Source organism: Heptranchias perlo, unplaced genomic scaffold (assembly GCF_035084215.1).
Source record: "Heptranchias perlo isolate sHepPer1 unplaced genomic scaffold, sHepPer1.hap1 HAP1_SCAFFOLD_242, whole genome shotgun sequence".
Taxonomy (NCBI): domain Eukaryota; kingdom Metazoa; phylum Chordata; class Chondrichthyes; order Hexanchiformes; family Hexanchidae; genus Heptranchias; species Heptranchias perlo.
Window position 1 is genome coordinate 67891 of NW_027139254.1, and position 26924 is coordinate 94814.

At 44.7% G+C, this 26924-nt stretch overlaps 1 non-coding gene across 1 annotated transcript; it reads left to right on the forward strand.

Moving 5' to 3' along the window:
* The first annotated feature begins 6796 nt into the window (after positions 1 to 6796).
* Positions 6797 to 6868, forward strand: trnam-cau (transfer RNA methionine (anticodon CAU)). Its single transcript has one exon. It is a non-coding gene; the product is annotated as a tRNA-Met (tRNA).
* Positions 6869 to 26924: the final 20056 nt, after the last annotated feature.

The window sequence follows — 26924 nt, forward strand, 5'->3', positions numbered from 1 at the left end:
TCTTTCTTGGTGCTGGTGCTCAGTGTCCTTGTCATATTGTGTCGCCAGGGTCAGCCTTCCAAAACGTGTGTTGCTCTGTCCGGGACTGTGAGGTATTACAGTGCAATGGTTTTCCTTCAAAAACAGCCACGGGAGGAGCATATCTCTCGCTAACACACAGCACTAATATGCAACTGGTGAACAAAATAGCGGTACAGCAGAGTGGCGCAGCGGAAGCGTGCTGGGCCCATAACCCAGAGGTCGATGGATCGAAACCATCTTCTGCTATTAACGTTCTTTTTAAGCTCAACAATTCACCACAAGAAAAATTTTCTGCTGCTTACACTTTTTCACACACTTTACAATTTCTTTCAAAAACCTCTTCCTTACAATTAGCACATCAATCTGAAACACAACTTTCCAATTACTTTTATTCGCACAGGAACACAAGCTGCAAATGCTGCAAACACACAGCAGCCTCGACTTTCGCCCTTTCATTCAAATCATTCCGGCAGCGCCCCCACCCCACCAGCAGGTGGTGCTGTTGGCCACAGTTCAACCTTCGCGAATGGACAGAGTGAGGAGGACACGGAGAGCAACAGGGAACACATTAACACAAGAGGTAACGGCTTTACACAACAGGGAACGTCTTGACTCAACTGGGAACACATTTACACAAGAGGGAATATCTTTAAACAATAAGAAACACATTTACACAACAGGGAACACAATTAAACAACAGGAAACATCTTGACACACCAGGGAACATCTTTGCGCAACGAGGAACACATGAACCAAGAGGGAACACATTTACACAACGGGGAACACATTGACACAGCAGGAAACATCTTTACACAACAGGCAACATCTTTACACAGCAGGGAACACATTAGTCAACACGGAACACCTTTACACAACAGGGAACACATTTACACAACAGGGAACACCTTCACACAACATGGAACATCTGTACACAAGAAAAAACATATTGACTCAAGAACAATCTTAAAAACAAGAGTACGAGGTCCCTTGCTTTTTGTGGTGTAGATCATTGATTTAGAAAGTCTCTCCCTGGTTTCTTTAGTCTCTTTCTCTGTCTCTCCTTGATTTCTTCAGTCTCTTTCTCTGTCTCTCCCTCTTGTTACTCCGTCTCTTTCTCTGTCTCCCCCTGGTTTCTTCAGTCTCTTTCCCTGTCTCTCTCTGGTTTCTTCAGTCTCTTTCCCTGTCTCCCTCCTGTTACTCAGTCTCTTTCTTTCTCTCTCTCTCCTTGGTTTCCTGAGTGCCTTTCTGTGTCAAGATGTTTCCTGTTGTTTAATTGTGTTCCCTGTTGTGTAAATGTGTTTCTTATTGTGTAAAACAAGAGTGCGATGTCCCTTGCTTTTTGTGGTGTAGATCATTGATTTAGAAAGTCTCTCCCTGGTTTCTTTAGTCTCTTTCTCTGTCTCTCCTTGATATCTTCAGTCTCTTTCTCTGTCTCTCCCTCTTGTTACTCAGTCTCTTTCTCTGTCTCCCCCTGGTTTCTTCAGTCTCTTTCCCTGTCTCTCTCTGGTTTCTTCAGTCTCTTTCCCTGTCTCCATCCTGTTACTCAGTCTCTTTCTTTCTCTCTCTCTCCTTGGTTTCCTGAGTGCCTTTCTGTGTCAAGATGTTTCCTGTTGTTTAATTGTGTTCCCTGTTGTGTAAATGTGTTTGTTATTGTGTAAAACAAGAGTGCGATGTCCCTTGCTTTTTGTGGTGTAGATCATTGATTTAGAAAGTCTCTCCCTGGTTTCTTTAGTCTCTTTCTCTGTCTCTCCTTGATTTCTTCAGTCTTTTTCTCTGTCTCTCCCTCTTGTTACTCAGTCTCCTTCTCTGTCTCTCTTGGTTTCTTCAATCTCTCTCTCTGTTTCTCCCTCGTGTTACCCAGTCTCATTCCCTGTCTCTCCCTGGTTTGTTCAGTCTCTGTCACTGACTCTCCCTGGTTTCTTCAGTCTCTTTCTCTGTCTCTCTATGGTTTCTTCAGTCTCTTTCTCTGTTTCTTCCTCGTCTTACTCAATCTCTTTCTCAGTCTCTCCCTTGTTTCATCAGTCTCTTTCTCTGTCTCTCTCTCGTTTCTACGGTCTCTTTCTCTGTTCCTCGCTCGTGTTACTCAGTCCCTTTCTCTGAATCTCCCTCAGTCTTTCCCTCTCGCCCTCGTCTTGCTCCATCTCTTTCTCCCTCTCCCTCGTGTTACCCTGTCTCCCCCTGGTTTCATCAGTCTCTTTCCCTGTCTCTCTCTGGTTTCTTCAGTCTCTTTCCCTGTCTCCCTCCTGTTCCTCAGTCTGTTTCTTTCTCTCTCTCTCCTTGGTTTCCTGAGTGCCTTTCTGTGTCCCTCTCTTTCTTGGTGCTGGTGCTCAGTGTCCTTGTCATATTGTGTCGCCAGGGTCAGCCTTCCAAAACGTGTGTTGCTCTGTCCGGGACTGTGAGGGATGACAGTGCAATGGTTTTCCTTCAAAAACAGCCACGGGAGGAGCATATCTCTCGCTAACACACAGCACTAATATGCAACTGGTGAACAAAATAGCGGTACAGCAGAGTGGCGCAGCGGAAGCGTGCTGGGCCCATAACCCAGAGGTCGATGGATCGAAACCATCTTCTGCTATTAACGTTCTTTTTAAGCTCAACAATTCACCACAAGAAAAATTTTCTGCTGCTTACACTTTTTCACACACTTTACAATTTCTTTCAAAAACCTCTTCCTTACAATTAGCACATCAATCTGAAACACAACTTTCCAATTACTTTTATTCGCACAGGAACACAAGCTGCAAATGCTGCAAACACACAGCAGCCTCGACTTTCGCCCTTTCATTCAAATCATTCCGGCAGCGCCCCCACCCCACCAGCAGGTGGTGCTGTTGGCCACAGTTCAACCTTCGCGAATGGCCAGAGTGAGGAGGACACGGAGAGCAACAGGGAACACATTAACACAACAGGGAACGGCTTTACACAACAGGGAACGTCTTGACTCAACTGGGAACACATTTACACAAGAGGGAATATCTTTAAACAATAAGAAACACATTTACACAACAGGGAACACAATTAAACAACAGGAAACATCTTGACACACCAGGGAACATCTTTGCGCAACGGGGAACACATGAACCAAGAGGGAACACATTTACACAACGGGGAACACATTGACACAGCAGGAAACATCTTTACACAACAGGCAACATCTTTACACAGCAGGGAATACATTAATCAACACGGAACACCTTTACACAACAGGGAACACATTTACACAACAGGGAACACCTTCACACAACATGGAACATCTGTACACAAGAAAAAACATATTGACTCAAGAACAATCTTAAAAACAAGAGAACGAGGTCCCTTGCTTTTTGTGGTGTAGATCATTGATTTAGAAAGTCTCTCCCTGGTTTCTTTCGTGTCTTTCTCTGTCTCCCCCTGGTTTCTTCAGTCTCTTTCCCTGTCTCTCTCTGGTTTCTTCAGTCTCTTTCCCTGTCTCCCTCCTGTTACTCAGTCTCTTTCTTTCTCTCTCTCTCCTTGGTTTCCTGAGTGCCTTTCTGTGTCAAGATGTTTCCTGTTGTTTAATTGTGTTCCCTGTTGTGTAAATGTGTTTCTTATTGTGTAAAACAAGAGTACGATGTCCCTTGCTTTTTGTGGTGTAGATCATTGATTTAGAAAGTCTCTCCCTGATTTCTTTAGTCTCTTTCTCTGTCTCTCCTTGATTTCTTCAGTCTCTTTCTCTGTCTCTCCCTCTTGTTACTCAGTCTCTTTCTCTGTCTCCCCCTGGTTTCTTCAGTCTCTTTCCCTGTCTCTCTCTGGTTTCTTCAGTCTCTTTCACTGTCTCCATCCTGTTACTCAGTCTCTTTCTTTCTCTCTCTCTCCTTGGTTTCCCGAGTGCCTTTCTGTGTCAAGATGTTTCCTGTTGTTTAATTGTGTTCCCTGTTGTGTAAATGTGTTTGGTATTGTGTAAAACAAGAGTGCGATGTCCCTTGCTTTTTGTGGTGTAGATCATTGATTTAGAAAGTCTCTCCCTGGTTTCTTTAGTCTCTTTCTCTGTCTCTCCTTGATTTCTTCAGTCTTTTTCTCTGTCTCTCCCTCTTGTTACTCAGTCTTCTTCTCTGTCTCTCTTGGTTTCTTCAATCTCTCTCTCTGTTTCTCCCTCGTGTTACCCAGTCTCATTCCCTGTCTCTCCCTGGTTTGTTCAGTCTCTGTCACTGACTCTCCCTGGTTTCTTCAGTCTCTTTCTCTGTCTCTCTATGGTTTCTTCAGTCTCTTTCTCTGTTTCTTCCTCGTCTTACTCAATCTCTTTCTCAGTCTCTCCCTTGTTTCATCAGTCTCTTTCTCTGTCTCTCTCTCGTTTCTACGGTCTCTTTCTCTGTTCCTCGCTCGTGTTACTCAGTCCCTTTCTCTGAATCTCCCTCAGTCTTTCCCTCTCGCCCTCGTCTTGCTCCATCTCTTTCTACCTCTCCCTCGTGTTACTCAGTCTCTTTCCCTGTCTCCCCCTGGTTTCATCAGTCTCTTTCCCTGTCTCTCTCTGGTTTCTTCAGTCTCTTTCCCTGTCTCCCTCCTGTTCCTCAGTCTGTTTCTTTCTCTCTCTCTCCTTGGTTTCCTGAGTGCCTTTCTGTGTCCCTCTCTTTCTTGGTGCTGGTGCTCAGTGTCCTTGTCATATTGTGTCGCCAGGGTCAGCCTTCCAAAACGTGTGTTGCTCTGTCCGGGACTGTGAGGTATTACAGTGCAATGGTTTTCCTTCAAAAACAGCCACGGGAGGAGCATATCTCTCGCTAACACACAGCACTAATATGCAACTGGTGAACAAAATAGCAGTACAGCAGAGTGGCGCAGCGGAAGCGTGCTGGGCCCATAACCCAGAGGTCGATGGATCGAAACCATCTTCTGCTATTAACGTTCTTTTTAAGCTCAACAATTCACCACAAGAAAAATTTTCTGCTGCTTACACTTTTTCACACACTTTACAATTTCTTTCAAAAACCTCTTCCTTACAATTAGCACATCAATCTGAAACACAACTTTCCAATTACTTTTATTCGCACAGGAACACAAGCTGCAAATGCTGCAAACACACAGCAGCCTCGACTTTCGCCCTTTCATTCAAATCATTCCGGCAGCGCCCCCACCCCACCAGCAGGTGGTGCTGTTGGCCACAGTTCAACCTTCGCGAATGGACAGAGTGAGGAGGACACGGAGAGCAACAGGGAACACATTAACACAACAGGGAACGGCTTTACACAACAGGGAACGTCTTGACTCAACTGGGAACACATTTACACAAGAGGGAATATCTTTAAACAATAAGAAACACGTTTACACAACAGAGAACACAATTAAACAACAGGAAACATCTTGACACACCAGGGAACATCTTTGCGCAACGGGGAACACATGAACCAAGAGGGAACACATTTACACAACGGGGAACACATTGACACAGCAGGAAACATCTTTACACAACAGGCAACATCTTTACACAGCAGGGAACACATTAATCAACACGGAACACCTTTACACAACAGGGAACACATTTACACAACAGGGAACACCTTCACACAACATGGAACATCTGTACACAAGAAAAAACATATAGACTCAAGAACAATCTTAAAAACAAGAGTACGAGGTCCCTTGCTTTTTGTGGTGTAGATCATTGATTTAGAAAGTCTCTCCCTGGTTTCTTTAGTCTCTTTCTCTGTCTCTCCTTGATTTCTTCAGTCTCTTTCTCTGTCTCTCCCTCTTGTTACTCAGTCTCTTTCTCTGTCTCCCCCTGGTTTCTTCAGTCTCTTTCCCTGTCTCTCTCTGGTTTCTTCAGTCTCTTTCCCTGTCTCCCTCCTGTTACTCAGTCTCTTTCTTTCTCTCTCTCTCCTTGGTTTCCTGAGTGCCTTTCTGTGTCAAGATGTTTCCTGTTGTTTAATTGTGTTCCCTGTTGTGTAAATGTGTTTCTTATTGTGTAAAACAAGAGTACGATGTCCCTTGCTTTTTGTGGTGTAGATCATTGATTTAGAAAGTCTCTCCCTGGTTTCTTTAGTCTCTTTCTCTGTCTCTCCTTGATTTCTTCAGTCTCTTTCTCTGTCTCTCCCTCTTGTTACTCAGTCTCTTTCTCTGTCTCCCCCTGGTTTCTTCAGTCTCTTTCCCTGTCTCTCTCTGGTTTCTTCAGTCTCTTTCCCTGTCTCTCCCTGGTTTGTTCAGTCTCTGTCACTGACTCTCCCTGGTTTCTTCAGTCTCTTTCTCTGTCTCTCTATGGTTTCTTCAGTCTCTTTCTCTGTTTCTTCCTCGTCTTACTCAATCTCTTTCTCAGTCTCTCCCTTGTTTCATCAGTCTCTTTCTCTGTCTCTCTCTCGTTTCTACGGTCACTTTCTCTGTTCCTCGCTCGTGTTACTCAGTCCCTTTCTCTGAATCTCCCTCAGTCTTTCCCTCTCGCCCTCGTCTTGCTCCATCTCTTTCTACCTCTCCCTCGTGTTACTCAGTCTCTTTCCCTGTCTCCCCCTGGTTTCATCAGTCTCTTTCCCTGTCTCTCTCTGGTTTCTTCAGTCTCTTTCCCTGTCTCCCTCCTGTTCCTCAGTCTGTTTCTTTCTCTCTCTCTCCTTGGTTTCCTGAGTGCCTTTCTGTGTCCCTCTCTTTCTTGGTGCTGGTGCTCAGTGTCCTTGTCATATTGTGTCGCCAGGGTCAGCCTTCCAAAACGTGTGTTGCTCTGTCCGGGACTGTGAGGTATTACAGTGCAATGGTTTTCCTTCAAAAACAGCCACGGGAGGAGCATATCTCTCGCTAACACACAGCACTAATATGCAACTGGTGAACAAAATAGCGGTACAGCAGAGTGGCGCAGTGGAAGCGTGCTGGGCCCATAACCCAGAGGTCGATGGATCGAAACCATCTTCTGCTATTAACGTTCTTTTTAAGCTCAACAATTCACCACAAGAAAAATTTTCTGCTGCTTGCACTTTTTCACACACTTTACAATTTCTTTCAAAAACCTCTTCCTTACAATTAGCACATCAATCTGAAACACAACTTTCCAATTACTTTTATTCGCACAGGAACACAAGCTGCAAATGCTGCAAACACACAGCAGCCTCGACTTTCGCCCTTTCATTCAAATCATTCCGGCAGCGCCCCCACCCCACCAGCAGGTGGTGCTGTTGGCCACAGTTCAACCTTCGCGAATGGACAGAGTGAGGAGGACACGGAGAGCAACAGGGAACACATTAACACAACAGGGAACGGCTTTACACAACAGAGAACGTCTTGACTCAACTGGGAACACATTTACACAAGAGGGAATATCTTTAAACAATAAGAAACACATTTACACAACAGGGAACACAATTGAACAACAGGAAACATCTTGACACACCAGGGAACATCTTTGCGCAACGGGGAACACATGAACCAAGAGGGAACACATTTACACAACGGGGAACACATTGACACAGCAGGAAACATCTTTACACAACAGGCAACATCTTTACACAGCAGGGAACACATTAATCAACACGGAACACCTTTACACAACAGGGAACAGATTTACACAACAGGGAACACCTTCACACAACATGGAACATCTGTACACAAGAAAAAACATATTGACTCAAGAACAATCTTAAAAACAAGAGTACGAGGTCCCTTGCTTTTTGTGGTGTAGATCATTGATTTAGAAAGTCTCTCCCTGGTTTCTTTAGTCTCTTTCTCTGTCTCTCCTTGATTTCTTCAGTCTCTTTCTCTGTCTCTCCCTCTTGTTACTCAGTCTCTTTCTCTGTCTCCCCCTGGTTTCTTCAGTCTCTTTCCCTGTCTCTCTCTGGTTTCTTCAGTCTCTTTCCCTGTCTCCATCCTGTTACTCAGTCTCTTTCTTTCTCTCTCTCTCCTTGGTTTCCTGAGTGCCTTTCTGTGTCAAGATGTTTCCTGTTGTTTAATTGTGCTCCCTGTTGTGTAAATGTGTTTGTTATTGTGTAAAACAAGAGTGCGATGTCCCTTGCTTTTTGTGGTGTAGATCATTGATTTAGAAAGTCTCTCCCTGGTTTCTTGAGTCTCTTTCTCTGTCTCTCCTTGATTTCTTCAGTCTTTTTCTCTGTCTCTCCCTCTTGTTACTCAGTCTCCTTCTCTGTCTCTCTTGGTTTCTTCAATCTCTCTCTCTGTTTCTCCCTCGTGTTACCCAGTCTCATTCCCTGTCTCTCCCTGGTTTGTTCAGTCTCTGTCACTGACTCTCCCTGGTTTCTTCAGTCTCTTTCTCTGTCTCTCTATGGTTTCTTCAGTCTCTTTCTCTGTTTCTTCCTCGTCTTACTCAATCTCTTTCTCAGTCTCTCCCTTGTTTCATCAGTCTCTTTCTCTGTCTCTCTCTCGTTTCTACGGTCACTTTCTCTGTTCCTCGCTCGTGTTACTCAGTCCCTTTCTCTGAATCTCCCTCAGTCTTTCCCTCTCGCCCTCGTCTTGCTCCATCTCTTTCTACCTCTCCCTCGTGTTACTCAGTCTCTTTCCCTGTCTCCCCCTGGTTTCATCAGTCTCTTTCCCTGTCTCTCTCTGGTTTCTTCAGTCTCTTTCCCTGTCTCCCTCCTGTTCCTCAGTCTGTTTCTTTCTCTCTCTCTCCTTGGTTTCCTGAGTGCCTTTCTGTGTCCCTCTCTTTCTTGGTGCTGGTGCTCAGTGTCCTTGTCATATTGTGTCGCCAAGGTCAGCCTTCCAAAACGTGTGTTGCTCTGTCCGGGACTGTGAGGTATTACAGTGCAATGGTTTTCCTTCAAAAACAGCCACGGGAGGAGCATATCTCTCGCTAACACACAGCACTAATATGCAACTGGTGAACAAAATAGCGGAACAGCAGAGTGGCGCAGCGGAAGCGTGCTGGGCCCATAACCCAGAGGTCGATGGATCGAAACCATCTTCTGCTATTAACGTTCTTTTTAAGCTCAACAATTCACCACAAGAAAAATTTTCTGCTGCTTGCACTTTTTCACACACTTTACAATTTCTTTCAAAAACCTCTTCCTTACAATTAGCACATCAATCTGAAACACAACTTTCCAATTACTTTTATTCGCACAGGAACACAAGCTGCAAATGCTGCAAACACACAGCAGCCTCGACTTTCGCCCTTTCATTCAAATCATTCCGGCAGCGACCCCACCCCACCAGCAGGTGGTGCTGTTGGCCACAGTTCAACCTTCGCGAATGGACAGAGTGAGGAGGACACGGAGAGCAACAGGGAACACATTAACACAACAGGGAACGGCTTTACACAACAGGGAACGTCTTGACTCAACTGGGAACACATTTACACAAGAGGGAATATCTTTAAACAATAAGAAACACATTTACACAACAGGGAACACAATTGAACAACAGGAAACATCTTGACACACCAGGGAACATCTTTGCGCAACGGGGAACACATGAACCAAGAGGGAACACATTTACACAACGGGGAACACATTGACACAGCAGGAAACATCTTTACACAACAGGCAACATCTTTACACAGCAGGGAACACATTAATCAACACGGAACACCTTTACACAACAGGGAACACATTTACACAACAGGGAACACCTTCACACAACATGGAACATCTGTACACAAGAAAAAACATATTGACTCAAGAACAATCTGAAAAACAAGAGTACGAGGTCCCTTGCTTTTTGTGGTGTAGATCATTGATTTAGAAAGTCTCTCCCTGGTTTCTTTAGTCTCTTTCTCTGTCTCTCCTTGATTTCTTCAGTCTCTTTCTCTGTCTCTCCCTCTTGTTACTCAGTCTCTTTCTCTGTCTCCCCCTGGTTTCTTCAGTCTCTTTCCCTGTCTCTCTCTGGTTTCTTCAGTCTCTTTCCCTGTCTCCCTCCTGTTACTCAGTCTCTTTCTTTCTCTCTCTCTCCTTGGTTTCCTGAGTGCCTTTCTGTGTCAAGATGTTTCCTGTTGTTTAATTGTGTTCCCTGTTGTGTAAATGTGTTTCTTATTGTGTAAGACAAGAGTACGATGTCCCTTGCTTTTTGTGGTGTAGATCATTGATTTAGAAAGTCTCTCCCTGGTTTCTTTAGTCTCTATCTCTGTCTCTCCTTGATTTCTTCAGTCTCTTTCTCTGTCTCTCCCTCTTGTTTCTCAGTCTCTTTCTCTGTCTCCCCCTGGTTTCTTCAGTCTCTTTCCCTGTCTCTCTCTGGTTTCTTCAGTCTCTTTCCCTGTCTCCCTCCTGTTACTCAGTCTCTTTCTTTCTCTCTCTCTCCTTGGTTTCCTGAGTGCCTTTCTGTGTCAAGATGTTTCCTGTTGTTTAATTGTGTTCCCTGTTGTGTAAATGTGTTTGTTATTGTGTAAAACAAGAGTGCGATGTCCCTTGCTTTTTGTGGTGTAGATCATTGATTTAGAAAGTCTCTCCCTGGTTTCTTTAGTCTCTTTCTCTGTCTCTCCTTGATTTCTTCAGTCTTTTTCTCTGTCTCTCCCTCTTGTTACTCAGTCTCCTTCTCTGTCTCTCTTGGTTTCTTCAATCTCTCTCTCTGTTTCTCCCTCGTGTTACCCAGTCTCATTCCCTGTCTCTCCCTGGTTTGTTCAGTCTCTGTCACTGACTCTCCCTGGTTTCTTCAGTCTCTTTCTCTGTCTCTCTATGGTTTCTTCAGTCTCTTTCTCTGTTTCTTCCTCGTCTTACTCAGTCTCTTTCTCAGTCTCTCCCTTGTTTCATCAGTCTCTTTCTCTGTCTCTCTCTCGTTTCTACGGTCTCTTTCTCTGTTCCTCGCTCGTGTTACTCAGTCCCTTTCTCTGAATCTCCCTCAGTCTTTCCCTCTCGCCCTCGTCTTGCTCCATCTCTTTCTACCTCTCCCTCGTGTTACTCAGTCTCTTTCCCTGTCTCCCCCTGGTTTCATCAGTCTCTTTCCCTGTCTCTCTCTGGTTTCTTCAGTCTCTTTCCCTGTCTCCCTCCTGTTCCTCAGTCTGTTTCTTTCTCTCTCTCTCCTTGGTTTCCTGAGTGCCTTTCTGTGTCCCTCTCTTTCTTGGTGCTGGTGCTCAGTGTCCTTGTCATATTGTGTCGCCAGGGTCAGCCTTCCAAAACGTGTGTTGCTCTGTCCGGGACTGTGAGGTATTACAGTGCAATGGTTTTCCTTCAAAAACAGCCACGGGAGGAGCATATCTCTCGCTAACACACAGCACTAATATGCAACTGGTGAACAAAATAGCGGTACAGCAGAGTGGCGCAGCGGAAGCGTGCTGGGCCCATAACCCAGAGGTCAATGGATCGAAACCATCTTCTGCTATTAACGTTCTTTTTAAGCTCAACAATTCACCACAAGAAAAATTTTCTGCTGCTTACACTTTTTCACACTTTACAATTTCTTTCAAAAACCTCTTCCTTACAATTAGCACATCAATCTGAAACACAACTTTCCAATTACTTTTATTCGCACAGGAACACAAGCTGCAAATGCTGCAAACACACAGCAGCCTCGACTTTCGCCCTTTCATTCAAATCATTCCGGCAGCGCCCCCACCCCACCAGCAGGTGGTGCTGTTGGCCACAGTTCAACCTTCGCGAATGGACAGAGTGAGGAGGACACGGAGAGCAACAGGGAACACATTAACACAACAGGGAACGGCTTTACACAACAGGGAACGTCTTGACTCAACTGGGAACACATTTACACAAGAGGGAATATCTTTAAACAATAAGAAACACATTTACACAACAGGGAACACAATTAAACAACAGGAAACATCTTGACACACCAGGGAACATCTTTGCGCAACGGGGAACACATGAACCAAGAGGGAACACATTTACACAACGGGGAACACATTGGCACAGCAGGAAACATCTTTACACAACAGGCAACATCTTTACACAGCAGGGAACACATTAATCAACACGGAACACCTTTACACAACAGGGAACACATTTACACAACAGGGAACACCTTCACACAACATGGAACATCTGTACACAAGAAAAAACATATTGACTCAAGAACAATCTTAAAAACAAGAGTACGAGGTCCCTTGCTTTTTGTGGTGTAGATCATTGATTTAGAAAGTCTCTCCCTGGTTTCTTTAGTCTCTTTCTCTGTCTCTCCTTGATTTCTTCAGTCTTTTTCTCTGTCTCTCCCTCTTGTTACTCAGTCTCCTTCTCTGTCTCTCTTGGTTTCTTCAATCTCTCTCTCTGTTTCTCCCTCGTGTTACCCAGTCTCATTCCCTGTCTCTCCCTGGTTTGTTCAGTCTCTGTCACTGACTCTCCCTGGTTTCTTCAGTCTCTTTTTCTGTCTCTCTATGGTTTCTTCAGTCTCTTTCTCTGTTTCTTCCTCGTCTTACTCAATCTCTTTCTCAGTCTCTCCCTTGTTTCATCAGTCTCTTTCTCTGTCTCTCTCTCGTTTCTACGGTCTCTTTCTCTGTTCCTCGCTCGTGTTACTCAGTCCCTTTCTCTGAATCTCCCTCAGTCTTTCCCTCTCGCCCTCGTCTTGCTCCATCTCTTTCTACCTCTCCCTCGTGTTACTCAGTCTCTTTCCCTGTCTCCCCCTGGTTTCATCAGTCTCTTTCCCTGTCTCTCTCTGGTTTCTTCAGTCTCTTTCCCTGTCTCCCTCCTGTTCCTCAGTCTGTTTCTTTCTCTCTCTCTCCTTGGTTTCCTGAGTGCCTTTCTGTGTCCCTCTCTTTCTTGGTGCTGGTGCTCAGTGTCCTTGTCATATTGTGTCGCCAGGGTCAGCCTTCCAAAACGTGTGTTGCTCTGTCCGGGACTGTGAGGTATTACAGTGCAATGGTTTTCCTTCAAAAACAGCCACGGGAGGAGCATATCTCTCGCTAACACACAGCACTAATATGCAACTGGTGAACAAAATAGCGGTACAGCAGAGTGGCGCAGCGGAAGCGTGCTGGGCCCATAACCCAGAGGTCGATGGATCGAAACCATCTTCTGCTATTAACGTTCTTTTTAAGCTCAACAATTCACCACAAGAAAAATTTTCTGCTGCTTACACTTTTTCACACACTTTACAATTTCTTTCAAAAACCTCTTCCTTACAGTTAGCACATCAATCTGAAACACAACTTTCCAATTACTTTTATTCGCACAGGAACACAAGCTGCAAATGCTGCAAACACACAGCAGCCTCGACTTTCGCCCTTTCATTCAAATCATTCCGGCAGCGCCCCCACCCCACCAGCAGGTGGTGCTGTTGGCCACAGTTCAACCTTCGCGAATGGACAGAGTGAGGAGGACACGGAGAGCAACAGGGAACACATTAACACAACAGGGAACGGCTTTACACAACAGGGAACGTCTTGACTCAACTGGGAACACATTTACACAAGAGGGAATATCTTTAAACAATAAGAAACACATTTACACAACAGGGAACACAATTAAACAACAGGAAACATCTTTACACACCAGGGAACATCTTTGCGCAACGGGGAACACATGAACCAAGAGGGAACACATTTACACAACGGGGAACACATTGGCACAGCAGGAAACATCTTTACACAACAGGCAACATCTTTACACAGCAGGGAACACATTAATCAACACGGAACACCTTTACACAACAGGGAACACATTTACACAACAGGGAACACCTTCACACAACATGGAACATCTGTACACAAGAAAAAACATATTGACTCAAGAACAATCTTAAAAACAAGAGTACGAGGTCCCTTGCTTTTTGTGGTGTAGATCATTGATTTAGAAAGTCTCTCCCTGGTTTCTTTAGTCTCTTTCTCTGTCTCCCCCTGGTTTCTTCAGTCTCTTTCCCTGTCTCTCTGGTTTCTTCAGTCTCTTTCCCTGTCTCCCTCCTGTTACTCAGTCTCTTTCTTTCTCTCTCTCTCCTTGGTTTCCTGAGTGCCTTTCTGTGTCAAGATGTTTCCTGTTGTTTAATTGTGTTCCCTGTTGTGTAAATGTGTTTCTTATTGTGTAAAACAAGAGTACGATGTCCCTTGCTTTTTGTGGTGTAGATCATTGATTTAGAAAGTCTCTCCCTGGTTTCTTTAGTCTCTTTCTCTGTCTCTCCTTGATTTCTTCAGTCTCTTTCTCTGTCTCTCCCTCTTGTTACTCAGTCTCTTTCTCTGTCTCCCCCTGGTTTCTTCAGTCTCTTTCCCTGTCTCTCTCTGGTTTCTTCAGTCTCTTTCACTGTCTCCATCCTGTTACTCAGTCTCTTTCTTTCTCTCTCTCTCCTTGGTTTCCTGAGTGCCTTTCTGTGTCAAGATGTTTCCTGTTGTTTAATTGTGTTCCCTGTTGTGTAAATGTGTTTGTTATTGTGTAAAACAAGAGTGCGATGTCCCTTGCTTTTTGTGGTGTAGATCATTGATTTAGAAAGTCTCTCCCTGGTTTCTTTAGTCTCTTTCTCTGTCTCTCCTTGATTTCTTCAGTCTTTTTCTCTGTCTCTCCCTCTTGTTACTCAGTCTCCTTCTCTGTCTCTCTTGGTTTCTTCAATCTCTCTCTCTGTTTCTCCCTGCTGTTACCCAGTCTCATTCCCTGTCTCTCCCTGGTTTGTTCAGTCTCTGTCACTGACTCTCCCTGGTTTCTTCAGTCTCTTTCTCTGTCTCTCTATGGTTTCTTCAGTCTCTTTCTCTGTTTCTTCCTCGTCTTACTCAATCTCTTTCTCAGTCTCTCCCTTGTTTCATCAGTCTCTTTCTCTGTCTCTCTCTCGTTTCTACGGTCTCTTTCTCTGTTCCTCGCTCGTGTTACTCAGTCCCTTTCTCTGAATCTCCCTCAGTCTTTCCCTCTCGCCCTCGTCTTGCTCCATCTCTTTCTACCTCTCCCTCGTGTTACTCAGTCTCTTTCCCTGTCTCCCCCTGGTTTCATCAGTCTCTTTCCCTGTCTCTCTCTGGTTTCTTCAGTCTCTTTCCCTGTCTCCCTCCTGTTCCTCAGTCTGTTTCTTTCTCTCTCTCTCCTTGGTTTCCTGAGTGCCTTTCTGTGTCCCTCTCTTTCTTGGTGCTGGTGCTCAGTGTCCTTGTCATATTGTGTCGCCAGGGTCAGCCTTCCAAAACGTGTGTTGCTCTGTCCGGGACTGTGAGGGATGACAGTGCAATGGTTTTCCTTCAAAAACAGACACGGGAGGAGCATATCTCTCGCTAACACACAGCACTAATATGCAACTGGTGAACAAAATAGCGGTACAGCAGAGTGGCGCAGCGGAAGCGTGCTGGGCCCATAACCCAGAGGTCGATGGATCGAAACCATCTTCTGCTATTAACGTTCTTTTTAAGCTCAACAATTCACCACAAGAAAAATTTTCTGCTGCTTACACTTTTTCACACTTTACAATTTCTTTCAAAAACCTCTTCCTTACAATTAGCACATCAATCTGAAACACAACTTTCCAATTACTTTTATTCGCACAGGAACACAAGCTGCAAATGCTGCAAACACACAGCAGCCTCGACTTTCGCCCTTTCATTCAAATCATTCCGGCAGCGCCCCCACCCCACCAGCAGGTGGTGCTGTTGGCCACAGTTCAACCTTCGCGAATGGACAGAGTGAGGAGGACACGGAGAGCAACAGGGAACACATTAACACAACAGGGAACGGCTTTACACAACAGGGAACGTCTTGACTCAACTGGGAACACATTTACACAAGAGGGAATATCTTTAAACAATAAGAAACACATTTACACAACAGGGAACACAATTAAACAACAGGAAACATCTTGACACACCAGGGAACATCTTTGCGCAACGGGGAACACATGAACCAAGAGGGAACACATTTACACAACGGGGAACACATTGACACAGCAGGAAACATCTTTACACAACAGGCAACATCTTTACACAGCAGGGAACACATTAATCAACACGGAACACCTTTACACAACAGGGAACACATTTACACAACAGGGAACACCTTCACACAACATGGAACATCTGTACACAAGAAAAAACATATTGACTCAAGAACAATCTTAAAAACAAGAGTACGAGGTCCCTTGCTTTTTGTGGTGTAGATCATTGATTTAGAAAGTCTCTCCCTGGTTTCTTTAGTCTCTTTCTCTGTCTCTCCTTGATTTCTTCAGTCTCTTTCTCTGTCTCTCCCTCTTGTTACTCAGTCTCTTTCTCTGTCTCCCCCTGGTTTCTTCAGTCTCTTTCCCTGTCTCTCTCTGGTTTCTTCAGTCTCTTTCCCTGTCTCCCTCCTGTTACTCAGTCTCTTTCTTTCTCTCTCTCTCCTTGGTTTCCTGAGTGCCTTTCTGTGTCAAGATGTTTCCTGTTGTTTAATTGTGTTCCCTGTTGTGTAAATGTGTTTCTTATTGTGTAAAACAAGAGTACGATGTCCCTTGCTTTTTGTGGTGTAGATCATTGATTTAGAAAGTCTCTCCCTGGTTTCTTTAGTCTCTTTCTCTGTCTCTCCTTGATTTCTTCAGTCTCTTTCTCTGTCTCTCCCTCTTGTTACTCAGTCTCTTTCTCTGTCTCCCCCTGGTTTCTTCAGTCTCTTTCCCTGTCTCTCTCTGGTTTCTTCAGTCTCTTTCACTGTCTCCATCCTGTTACTCAGTCTCTTTCTTTCTCTCTCTCTCCTTGGTTTCCTGAGTGCCTTTCTGTGTCAAGATGTTTCCTGTTGTTTAATTGTGTTCCCTGTTGTGTAAATGTGTTTGTTATTGTGTAAAACAAGAGTGCGATGTCCCTTGCTTTTTGTGGTGTAGATCATTGATTTAGAAAGTCTCTCCCTGGTTTCATTAGTCTCTTTCTCTGTCTCTCCTTGATTTCTTCAGTCTTTTTCTCTGTCTCTCCCTCTTGTTACTCAGTCTCCTTCTCTGTCTCTCTTGGTTTCTTCAATCTCTCTCTCTGTTTCTCCCTCGTGTTACCCAGTCTCATTCCCTGTCTCTCCCTGGTTTGTTCAGTCTCTGTCACTGACTCTCCCTGGTTTCTTCAGTCTCTTTCTCTGTCTCTCTATGGTTTCTTCAGTCTCTTTCTCTGTTTCTTCCTCGTCTTACTCAATCTCTTTCTCAGTCTCTCCCTTGTTTCATCAGTCTCTTTCTCTGTCTCTCTCTCGTTTCTACGGTCTCTTTCTCTGTTCCTCGCTCGTGTTACTCAGTCCCTTTCTCTGAATCTCCCTCAGTCTTTCCCTCTCGCCCTCGTCTTGCTCCATCTCTTTCTACCTCTCCCTCGTGTTACTCAGTCTCTTTCCCTGTCTCCCCCTGGTTTCATCAGTCTCTTTCCCTGTCTCTCTCTGGTTTCTTCAGTCTCTTTCCCTGTCTCCCTCCTGTTCCTCAGTCTGTTTCTTTCTCTCTCTCTCCTTGGTTTCCTGAGTGCCTTTCTGTGTCCCTCTCTTTCTTGGTGCTGGTGCTCAGTGTCCTTGTCATATTGTGTCGCCAGGGTCAGCCTTCCAAAACGTGTGTTGCTCTGTCCGGGACTGTGAGGTATTACAGTGCAATGGTTTTCCTTCAAAAACAGCCACGGGAGGAGCATATCTCTCGCTAACACACAGCACTAATATGCAACTGGTGAACAAAATAGCGGTACAGCAGAGTGGCGCAGCGGAAGCGTGCTGGGCCCATAACCCAGAGGTCGATGGATCGAAACCATCTTCTGCTATTAACGTTCTTTTTAAGCTCAACAATTCACCACAAGAAAAATTTTCTGCTGCTTGCACTTTTTCACACACTTTACAATTTCTTTCAAAAACCTCTTCCTTACAATTAGCACATCAATCTGAAACACAACTTTCCAATTACTTTTATTCGCACAGGAACACAAGCTGCAAATGCTGCAAACACACAGCAGCCTCGACTTTCGCCCTTTCATTCAAATCATTCCGGCAGCGCCCCCACCCCACCAGCAGGTGGTGCTGTTGGCCACAGTTCAACCTTCGCGAATGGACAGAGTGAGGAGGACACGGAGAGCAACAGGGAACACATTAACACAACAGGGAACGGCTTTACACAACAGGGAACGTCTTGACTCAACTGGGAACACATTTACACAAGAGGGAATATCTTTAAACAATAAGAAACACATTTACACAACAGGGAACACAATTGAACAACAGGAAACATCTTGACACACCAGGGAACATCTTTGCGCAACGGGGAACACATGAACCAAGAGGGAACACATTTACACAACGGGGAACACATTGACACAGCAGGAAACATCTTTACACAACAGGCAACATCTTTACACAGCAGGGAACACATTAATCAACACGGAACACCTTTACACAACAGGGAACACATTTACACAACAGGGAACACCTTCACACAACATGGAACATCTGTACACAAGAAAAAACATATTGACTCAAGAACAATCTTAAAAACAAGAGTACGAGGTCCCTTGCTTTTTGTGGTGTAGATCATTGATTTGGAAAGTCTCTCCCTGGTTTCTTTAGTCTCTTTCTCTGTCTCTCCTTGATTTCTTCAGTCTCTTTCTCTGTCTCTCCCTCTTGTTACTCAGTCTCTTTCTCTGTCTCCCCCTGGTTTCTTCAGTCTCTTTCCCTGTCTCTCTCTGGTTTCTTCAGTCTCTTTCCCTGTCTCCCTCCTGTTACTCAGTCTCTTTCTTTCTCTCTCTCTCCTTGGTTTCCTGAGTGCCTTTCTGTGTCAAGATGTTTCCTGTTGTTTAATTGTGTTCCCTGTTGTGTAAATGTGTTTCTTATTGTGTAAAACAAGAGTACGATGTCCCTTGCTTTTTGTGGTGTAGATCATTGATTTAGAAAGTCTCTCCCTGGTTTCTTTAGTCTCTTTCTCTGTCTCTCCTTGATTTCTTCAGTCTCTTTCTCTGTCTCTCCCTCTTGTTACTCAGTCTCTTTCTCTGTCTCCCCCTGGTTTCTTCAGTCTCTTTCCCTGTCTCTCTCTGGTTTCTTCAGTCTCTTTCCCTGTCTCCATCCTGTTACTCAGTCTCTTTCTTTCTCTCTCTCTCCTTGGTTTCCTGAGTGCCTTTCTGTGTCAAGATGTTTCCTGTTGTTTAATTGTGCTCCCTGTTGTGTAAATGTGTTTGTTATTGTGTAAAACAAGAGTGCGATGTCCCTTGCTTTTTGTGGTGTAGATCATTGATTTAGAAAGTCTCTCCCTGGTTTCTTTAGTCTCTTTCTCTGTCTCTCCTTGATTTCTTCAGTCTTTTTCTCTGTCTCTCCCTCTTGTTACTCAGTCTCCTTCTCTGTCTCTCTTGGTTTCTTCAATCTCTCTCTCTGTTTCTCCCTCGTGTTACCCAGTCTCATTCCCTGTCTCTCCCTGGTTTGTTCAGTCTCTGTCACTGACTCTCCCTGGTTTCTTCAGTCTCTTTCTCTGTCTCTCTATGGTTTCTTCAGTCTCTTTCTCTGTTTCTTCCTCGTCTTACTCAGTCTCTTTCTCAGTCTCTCCCTTGTTTCATCAGTCTCTTTCTCTGTCTCTCTCTCGTTTCTACGGTCTCTTTCTCTGTTCCTCGCTCGTGTTACTCAGTCCCTTTCTCTGAATCTCCCTCAGTCTTTCCCTCTCGCCCTCGTCTTGCTCCATCTCTTTCTACCTCTCCCTCGTGTTACTCAGTCTCTTTCCCTGTCTCCCCCTGGTTTCATCAGTCTCTTTCCCTGTCTCTCTCTGGTTTCTTCAGTCTCTTTCCCTGTCTCCCTCCTGTTCCTCAGTCTGTTTCTTTCTCTCTCTCTCCTTGGTTTCCTGAGTGCCATTCTGTGTCCCTCTCTTTCTTGGTGCTGGTGCTCAGTGTCCTTGTCATATTGTGTCGCCAGGGTCAGCCTTCCAAAACGTGTGTTGCTCTGTCCGGGACTGTGAGGTATTACAGTGCAATGGTTTTCCTTCAAAAACAGCCACGGGAGGAGCATATCTCTCGCTAACACACAGCACTAATATGCAACTGGTGAACAAAATAGCGGTACAGCAGAGTGGCGCAGCGGAGGCGTGCTGGGCCCATAACCCAGAGGTCGATGGATCGAAACCATTTTCTGCTATTAACGTTCTTTTTAAGCTCAACAATTCACCACAAGAAAAATTTTCTGCTGCTTACACTTTTTCACACACTTTACAATTTCTTTCAAAAACCTCTTCCTTACAATTAGCACATCAATCTGAAACACAACTTTCCAATTACTTTTATTCGCACAGGAACACAAGCTGCAAATGCTGCAAACACACAGCAGCCTCGACTTTCGCCCTTTCATTCAAATCATTCCGGCAGCGCCCCCACCCCACCAGCAGGTGGTGCTGTTGGCCACAGTTCAACCTTCGCGAATGGACAGAGTGAGGAGGACACGGAGAGCAACAGGGAACACATTAACACAACAGGGAACGGCTTTACACAACAGGGAACGTCTTGACTCAACTGGGAACACATTTACACAAGAGGGAATATCTTTAAACAATAAGAAACACATTTACACAACAGGGAACACAATTAAACAACAGGAAACATCTTGACACACCAGGGAACATCTTTGCGCAACGGGGAACACATGAACCAAGAGGGAACACATTTACACAACGGGGAACACATTGGCACAGCAGGAAACATCTTTACACAACAGGCAACATCTTTACACAGCAGGGAACACATTAATCAACACGGAACACCTTTACACAACAGGGAACATATCTACACAACAGGGAACACCTTCACACAACATGGAACATCTGTACACAAGAAAAAACATATTGACTCAAGAACAATCTTAAAAACAAGAGTACGAGGTCCCTTGCTTTTTGTGGTGTAGATCATTGATTTAGAAAGTCTCTCCCTGGTTTCTTTAGTCTCTTTCTCTGTCTCCCCCTGGTTTCTTCAGTCTCTTTCCCTGTCTCTCTGGTTTCTTCAGTCTCTTTCCCTGTCTCCCTCCTGTTACTCAGTCTCTTTCTTTCTCTCTCTCTCCTTGGTTTCCTGAGTGCCTTTCTGTGTCAAGATGTTTCCTGTTGTTTAATTGTGTTCCCTGTTGTGTAAATGTGTTTCTTATTGTGTAAAACAAGAGTACGATGTCCCTTGCTTTTTGTGGTGTAGATCATTGATTTAGAAAGTCTCTCCCTGGTTTCTTTAGTCTCTTTCTCTGTCTCTCCTTGATTTCTTCAGTCTCTTTCTCTGTCTCTCCCTCTTGTTACTCAGTCTCTTTCTCTGTCTCCCCCTGGTTTCTTCAGTCTCTTTCCCTGTCTCTCTCTGGTTTCTTCAGTCTCTTTCACTGTCTCCATCCTGTTACTCAGTCTCTTTCTTTCTCTCTCTCTCCTTGGTTTCCTGAGTGCCTTTCTGTGTCAAGATGTTTCCTGTTGTTTAATTGTGTTCCCTGTTGTGTAAATGTGTTTGTTATTGTGTAAAACAAGAGTGCGATGTCCCTTGCTTTTTGTGGTGTAGATCATTGATTTAGAAAGTCTCTCCCTGGTTTCTTTAGTCTCTTTCTCTGTCTCTCCTTGATTTCTTCAGTCTTTTTCTCTGTCTCTCCCTCTTGTTACTCAGTCTCCTTCTCTGTCTCTCTTGGTTTCTTCAATCTCTCTCTCTGTTTCTCCCTCCTGTTACCCAGTCTCATTCCCTGTCTCTCCCTGGTTTGTTCAGTCTCTGTCACTGACTCTCCCTGGTTTCTTCAGTCTCTTTCTCTGTCTCTCTATGGTTTCTTCAGTCTCTTTCTCTGTTTCTTCCTCGTCTTACTCAATCTCTTTCTCAGTCTCTCCCTTGTTTCATCAGTCTCTTTCTCTGTCTCTCTCTCGTTTCTACGGTCTCTTTCTCTGTTCCTCGCTCGTGTTACTCAGTCCCTTTCTCTGAATCTCCCTCAGTCTTTCCCTCTCGCCCTCGTCTTGCTCCATCTCTTTCTACCTCTCCCTCGTGTTACTCAGTCTCTTTCCCTGTCTCCCCCTGGTTTCATCAGTCTCTTTCCCTGTCTCTCTCTGGTTTCTTCAGTCTCTTTCCCTGTCTCCCTCCTGTTCCTCAGTCTGTTTCTTTCTCTCTCTCTCCTTGGTTTCCTGAGTGCCTTTCTGTGTCCCTCTCTTTCTTGGTGCTGGTGCTCAGTGTCCTTGTCATATTGTGTCGCCAGGGTCAGCCTTCCAAAACGTGTGTTGCTCTGTCCGGGACTGTGAGGGATGACAGTGCAATGGTTTTCCTTCAAAAACAGCCACGGGAGGAGCATATCTCTCGCTAACACACAGCACTAATATGCAACTGGTGAACAAAATAGCGGTACAGCAGAGTGGCGCAGCGGAAGCGTGCTGGGCCCATAACCCAGAGGTCGATGGATCGAAACCATCTTCTGCTATTAACGTTCTTTTTAAGCTCAACAATTCACCACAAGAAAAATTTTCTGCTGCTTACACTTTTTCACACACTTTACAATTTCTTTCAAAAACCTCTTCCTTACAATTAGCACATCAATCTGAAACACAACTTTCCAATTACTTTTATTCGCACAGGAACACAAGCTGCAAATGCTGCAAACACACAGCAGCCTCGACTTTCGCCCTTTCATTCAAATCATTCCGGCAGCGCCCCCACCCCACCAGCAGGTGGTGCTGTTGGCCACAGTTCAACCTTCGCGAATGGACAGAGTGAGGAGGACACGGAGAGCAACAGGGAACACATTAACACAACAGGGAACGGCTTTACACAACAGGGAACGTCTTGACTCAACTGGGAACACATTTACACAAGAGGGAATATCTTTAAACAATAAGAAACACATTTACACAACAGGGAACACAATTAAACAACAGGAAACATCTTGACACACCAGGGAACATCTTTGCGCAACGGGGAACACATGAACCAAGAGGGAACACATTTACACAACGGGGAACACATTGGCACAGCAGGAAACATCTTTACACAACAGGCAACATCTTTACACAGCAGGGAACACATTAATCAACACGGAACACCTTTACACAACAGGGAACACATTTACACAACAGGGAACACCTTCACACAACATGGAACATCTGTACACAAGAAAAAACATATTGACTCAAGAACAATCTTAAAAACAAGAGTACGAGGTCCCTTGCTTTTTGTGGTGTAGATCATTGATTTAGAAAGTCTCTCCCTGGTTTCTTTAGTCTCTTTCTCTGTCTCTCCTTGATTTCTTCAGTCTCTTTCTCTGTCTCTCCCTCTTGTTACTCAGTCTCTTTCTCTGTCTCCCCCTGGTTTCTTCAGTCTCTTTCCCTGTCTCTCTCTGGTTTCTTCAGTCTCTTTCCCTGTCTCCCTCCTGTTACTCAGTCTCTTTCTTTCTCTCTCTCTCCTTGGTTTCCTGAGTGCCTTTCTGTGTCAATATGTTTCCTGTTGTTTAATTGTGTTCCCTGTTGTGTAAATGTGTTTCTTATTGTGTAAAACAAGAGTACGATGTCCCTTGCTTTTTGTGGTGTAGATCATTGATTTAGAAAGTCTCTCCCTGGTTTCTTTAGTCTCTTTCTCTGTCTCTCCTTGATTTCTTCAGTCTCTTTCTCTGTCTCTCCCTCTTGTTACTCAGTCTCTTTCTCTGTCTCCCCCTGGTTTCTTCAGTCTCTTTCCCTGTCTCTCTCTGGTTTCTTCAGTCTCTTTCACTGTCTCCATCCTGTTACTCAGTCTCTTTCTTTCTCTCTCTCTCCTTGGTTTCCTGAGTGCCTTTCTGTGTCAAGATGTTTCCTGTTGTTTAATTGTGTTCCCTGTTGTGTAAATGTGTTTGTTATTGTGTAAAACAAGAGTGCGATGTCCCTTGCTTTTTGTGGTGTAGATCATTGATTTAGAAAGTCTCTCCCTGGTTTCTTTAGTCTCTTTCTCTGTCTCTCCTTGATTTCTTCAGTCTTTTTCTCTGTCTCTCCCTCTTGTTACTCAGTCTCCTTCTCTGTCTCTCTTGGTTTCTTCAATCTCTCTCTCTGTTTCTCCCTCGTGTTACCCAGTCTCATTCCCTGTCTCTCCCTGGTTTGTTCAGTCTCTGTCACTGACTCTCCCTGGTTTCTTCAGTCTCTTTCTCTGTCTCTCTATGGTTTCTTCAGTCTCTTTCTCTGTTTCTTCCTCGTCTTACTCAATCTCTTTCTCAGTCTCTCCCTTGTTTCATCAGTCTCTTTCTCTGTCTCTCTCTCGTTTCTACGGTCTCTTTCTCTGTTCCTCGCTCGTGTTACTCAGTCCCTTTCTCTGAATCTCCCTCAGTCTTTCCCTCTCGCCCTCGTCTTGCTCCATCTCTTTCTACCTCTCCCTCGTGTTACTCAGTCTCTTTCCCTGTCTCCCCCTGGTTTCATCAGTCTCTTTCCCTGTCTCTCTCTGGTTTCTTCAGTCTCTTTCCCTGTCTCCCTCCTGTTCCTCAGTCTGTTTCTTTCTCTCTCTCTCCTTGGTTTCCTGAGTGCCTTTCTGTGTCCCTCTCTTTCTTGGTGCTGGTGCTCAGTGTCCTTGTCATATTGTGTCGCCAGGGTCAGCCTTCCAAAACGTGTGTTGCTCTGTCCAGGACTGTGAGGTATTACAGTGCAATGGTTTTCCTTCAAAAACAGCCACGGGAGGAGCATATCTCTCGCTAACACACAGCACTAATATGCAACTGGTGAACAAAACAGCGGTACAGCAGAGTGGCGCAGCGGAAGCGTGCTGGGCCCATAACCCAGAGGTCGATGGATCGAAACCATCTTCTGCTATTAACGTTCTTTTTAAGCTCAACAATTCACCACAAGAAAAATGTTCTGCTGCTTACACTTTTTCACACACTTTACAATTTCTTTCAAAAACCTCTTCCTTACAATTAGCACATCAATCTGAAACACAACTTTCCAATTACTTTTATTCGCACAGGAACACAAGCTGCAAATGCTGCAAACACACAGCAGCCTCGACTTTCGCCCTTTCATTCAAATCATTCCGGCAGCGCCCCCACCCCACCAGCAGGTGGTGCTGTTGGCCACAGTTCAACCTTCGCGAATGGACAGAGTGAGGAGGACACGGAGAGCAACAGGGAACACATTAACACAACAGGGAACGGCTTTACACAACAGGGAACGTCTTGACTCAACTGGGAACACATTTACACAAGAGGGAATATCTTTAAACAATAAGAAACACATTTACACAACAGGGAACACAATTAAACAACAGGAAACATCTTGACACACCAGGGAACATCTTTGCGCAACGGGGAACACATGAACCAAGAGGGAACACATTTACACAACGGGGAACACATTGACACAGCAGGAAACATCTTTACACAACAGGCAACATCTTTACACAGCAGGGAACACATTAATCAACACGGAACACCTTTACACAACAGGGAACACATTTACACAACAGGGAACACCTTCACACAACATGGAACATCTGTACACAAGAAAAAACATATTGACTCAAGAACAATCTTAAAAACAAGAGTACGAGGTCCCTTGCTTTTTGTGGTGTAGATCATTGATTTAGAAAGTCTCTCCCTGGTTTCTTTAGTCTCTTTCTCTGTCTCTCCTTGATTTCTTCAGTCTCTTTCTCTGTCTCTCCCTCTTGTTACTCAGTCTCTTTCTCTGTCTCCCCCTGGTTTCTTCAGTCTCTTTCCCTGTCTCTCTCTGGTTTCTTCAGTCTCTTTCCCTGTCTCCCTCCTGTTACTCAGTCTCTTTCTTTCTCTCTCTCTCCTTGGTTTCCTGAGTGCCTTTCTGTGTCAATATGTTTCCTGTTGTTTAATTGTGTTCCCTGTTGTGTAAATGTGTTTCTTATTGTGTAAAACAAGAGTACGATGTCCCTTGCTTTTTGTGGTGTAGATCATTGATTTAGAAAGTCTCTCCCTGGTTTCTTTAGTCTCTTTCTCTGTCTCTCCTTGATTTCTTCAGTCTCTTTCTCTGTCTCTCCCTCTTGTTACTCAGTCTCTTTCTCTGTCTCCCCCTGGTTTCTTCAGTCTCTTTCCCTGTCTCTCTCTGGTTTCTTCAGTCTCTTTCACTGTCTCCATCCTGTTACTCAGTCTCTTTCTTTCTCTCTCTCTCCTTGGTTTCCTGAGTGCCTTTCTGTGTCAAGATGTTTCCTGTTGTTTAATTGTGTTCCCTGTTGTGTAAATGTGTTTGTTATTGTGTAAAACAAGAGTGCGATGTCCCTTGCTTTTTGTGGTGTAGATCATTGATTTAGAAAGTCTCTCCCTGGTTTCTTTAGTCTCTTTCTCTGTCTCTCCTTGATTTCTTCAGTCTTTTTCTCTGTCTCTCCCTCTTGTTACTCAGTCTCCTTCTCTGTCTCTCTTGGTTTCTTCAATCTCTCTCTCTGTTTCTCCCTCCTGTTACCCAGTCTCATTCCCTGTCTCTCCCTGGTTTGTTCAGTCTCTGTCACTGACTCTCCCTGGTTTCTTCAGTCTCTTTCTCTGTCTCTCTATGGTTTCTTCAGTCTCTTTCTCTGTTTCTTCCTCGTCTTACTCAATCTCTTTCTCAGTCTCTCCCTTGTTTCATCAGTCTCTTTCTCTGTCTCTCTCTCGTTTCTACGGTCTCTTTCTCTGTTCCTCGCTCGTGTTACTCAGTCCCTTTCTCTGAATCTCCCTCAGTCTTTCCCTCTCGCCCTCGTCTTGCTCCATCTCTTTCTACCTCTCCCTCGTGTTACTCAGTCTCTTTCCCTGTCTCCCCCTGGTTTCATCAGTCTCTTTCCCTGTCTCTCTCTGGTTTCTTCAGTCTCTTTCCCTGTCTCCCTCCTGTTCCTCAGTCTGTTTCTTTCTCTCTCTCTCCTTGGTTTCCTGAGTGCCTTTCTGTGTCCCTCTCTTTCTTGGTGCTGGTGCTCAGTGTCCTTGTCATATTGTGTCGCCAGGGTCAGCCTTCCAAAACGTGTGTTGCTCTGTCCGGGACTGTGAGGTATGACAGTGCAATGGTTTCCTTCAAAAACAGCCACGGGAGGAGCATATCTCTCGCTAACACGCAGCACTAATATGCAACTGGTGAACAAAATAGCGGTACAGCAGAGTGGCGCAGCGGAAGCGTGCTGGGCCCATAACCCAGAGGTCGATGGATCGAAACCATATTCTGCCATTAACGTTCTTTTTAAGCTCAACAATTCACCACAAGAAAAATTTTCTGCTGCTTACACTTTTTCACACACTTTACAATTTCTTTCAAAAACCTCTTCCTTACAATTAGCACATCAATCTGAAACACAACTTTCCAATTACTTTTATTCGCACAGGAACACA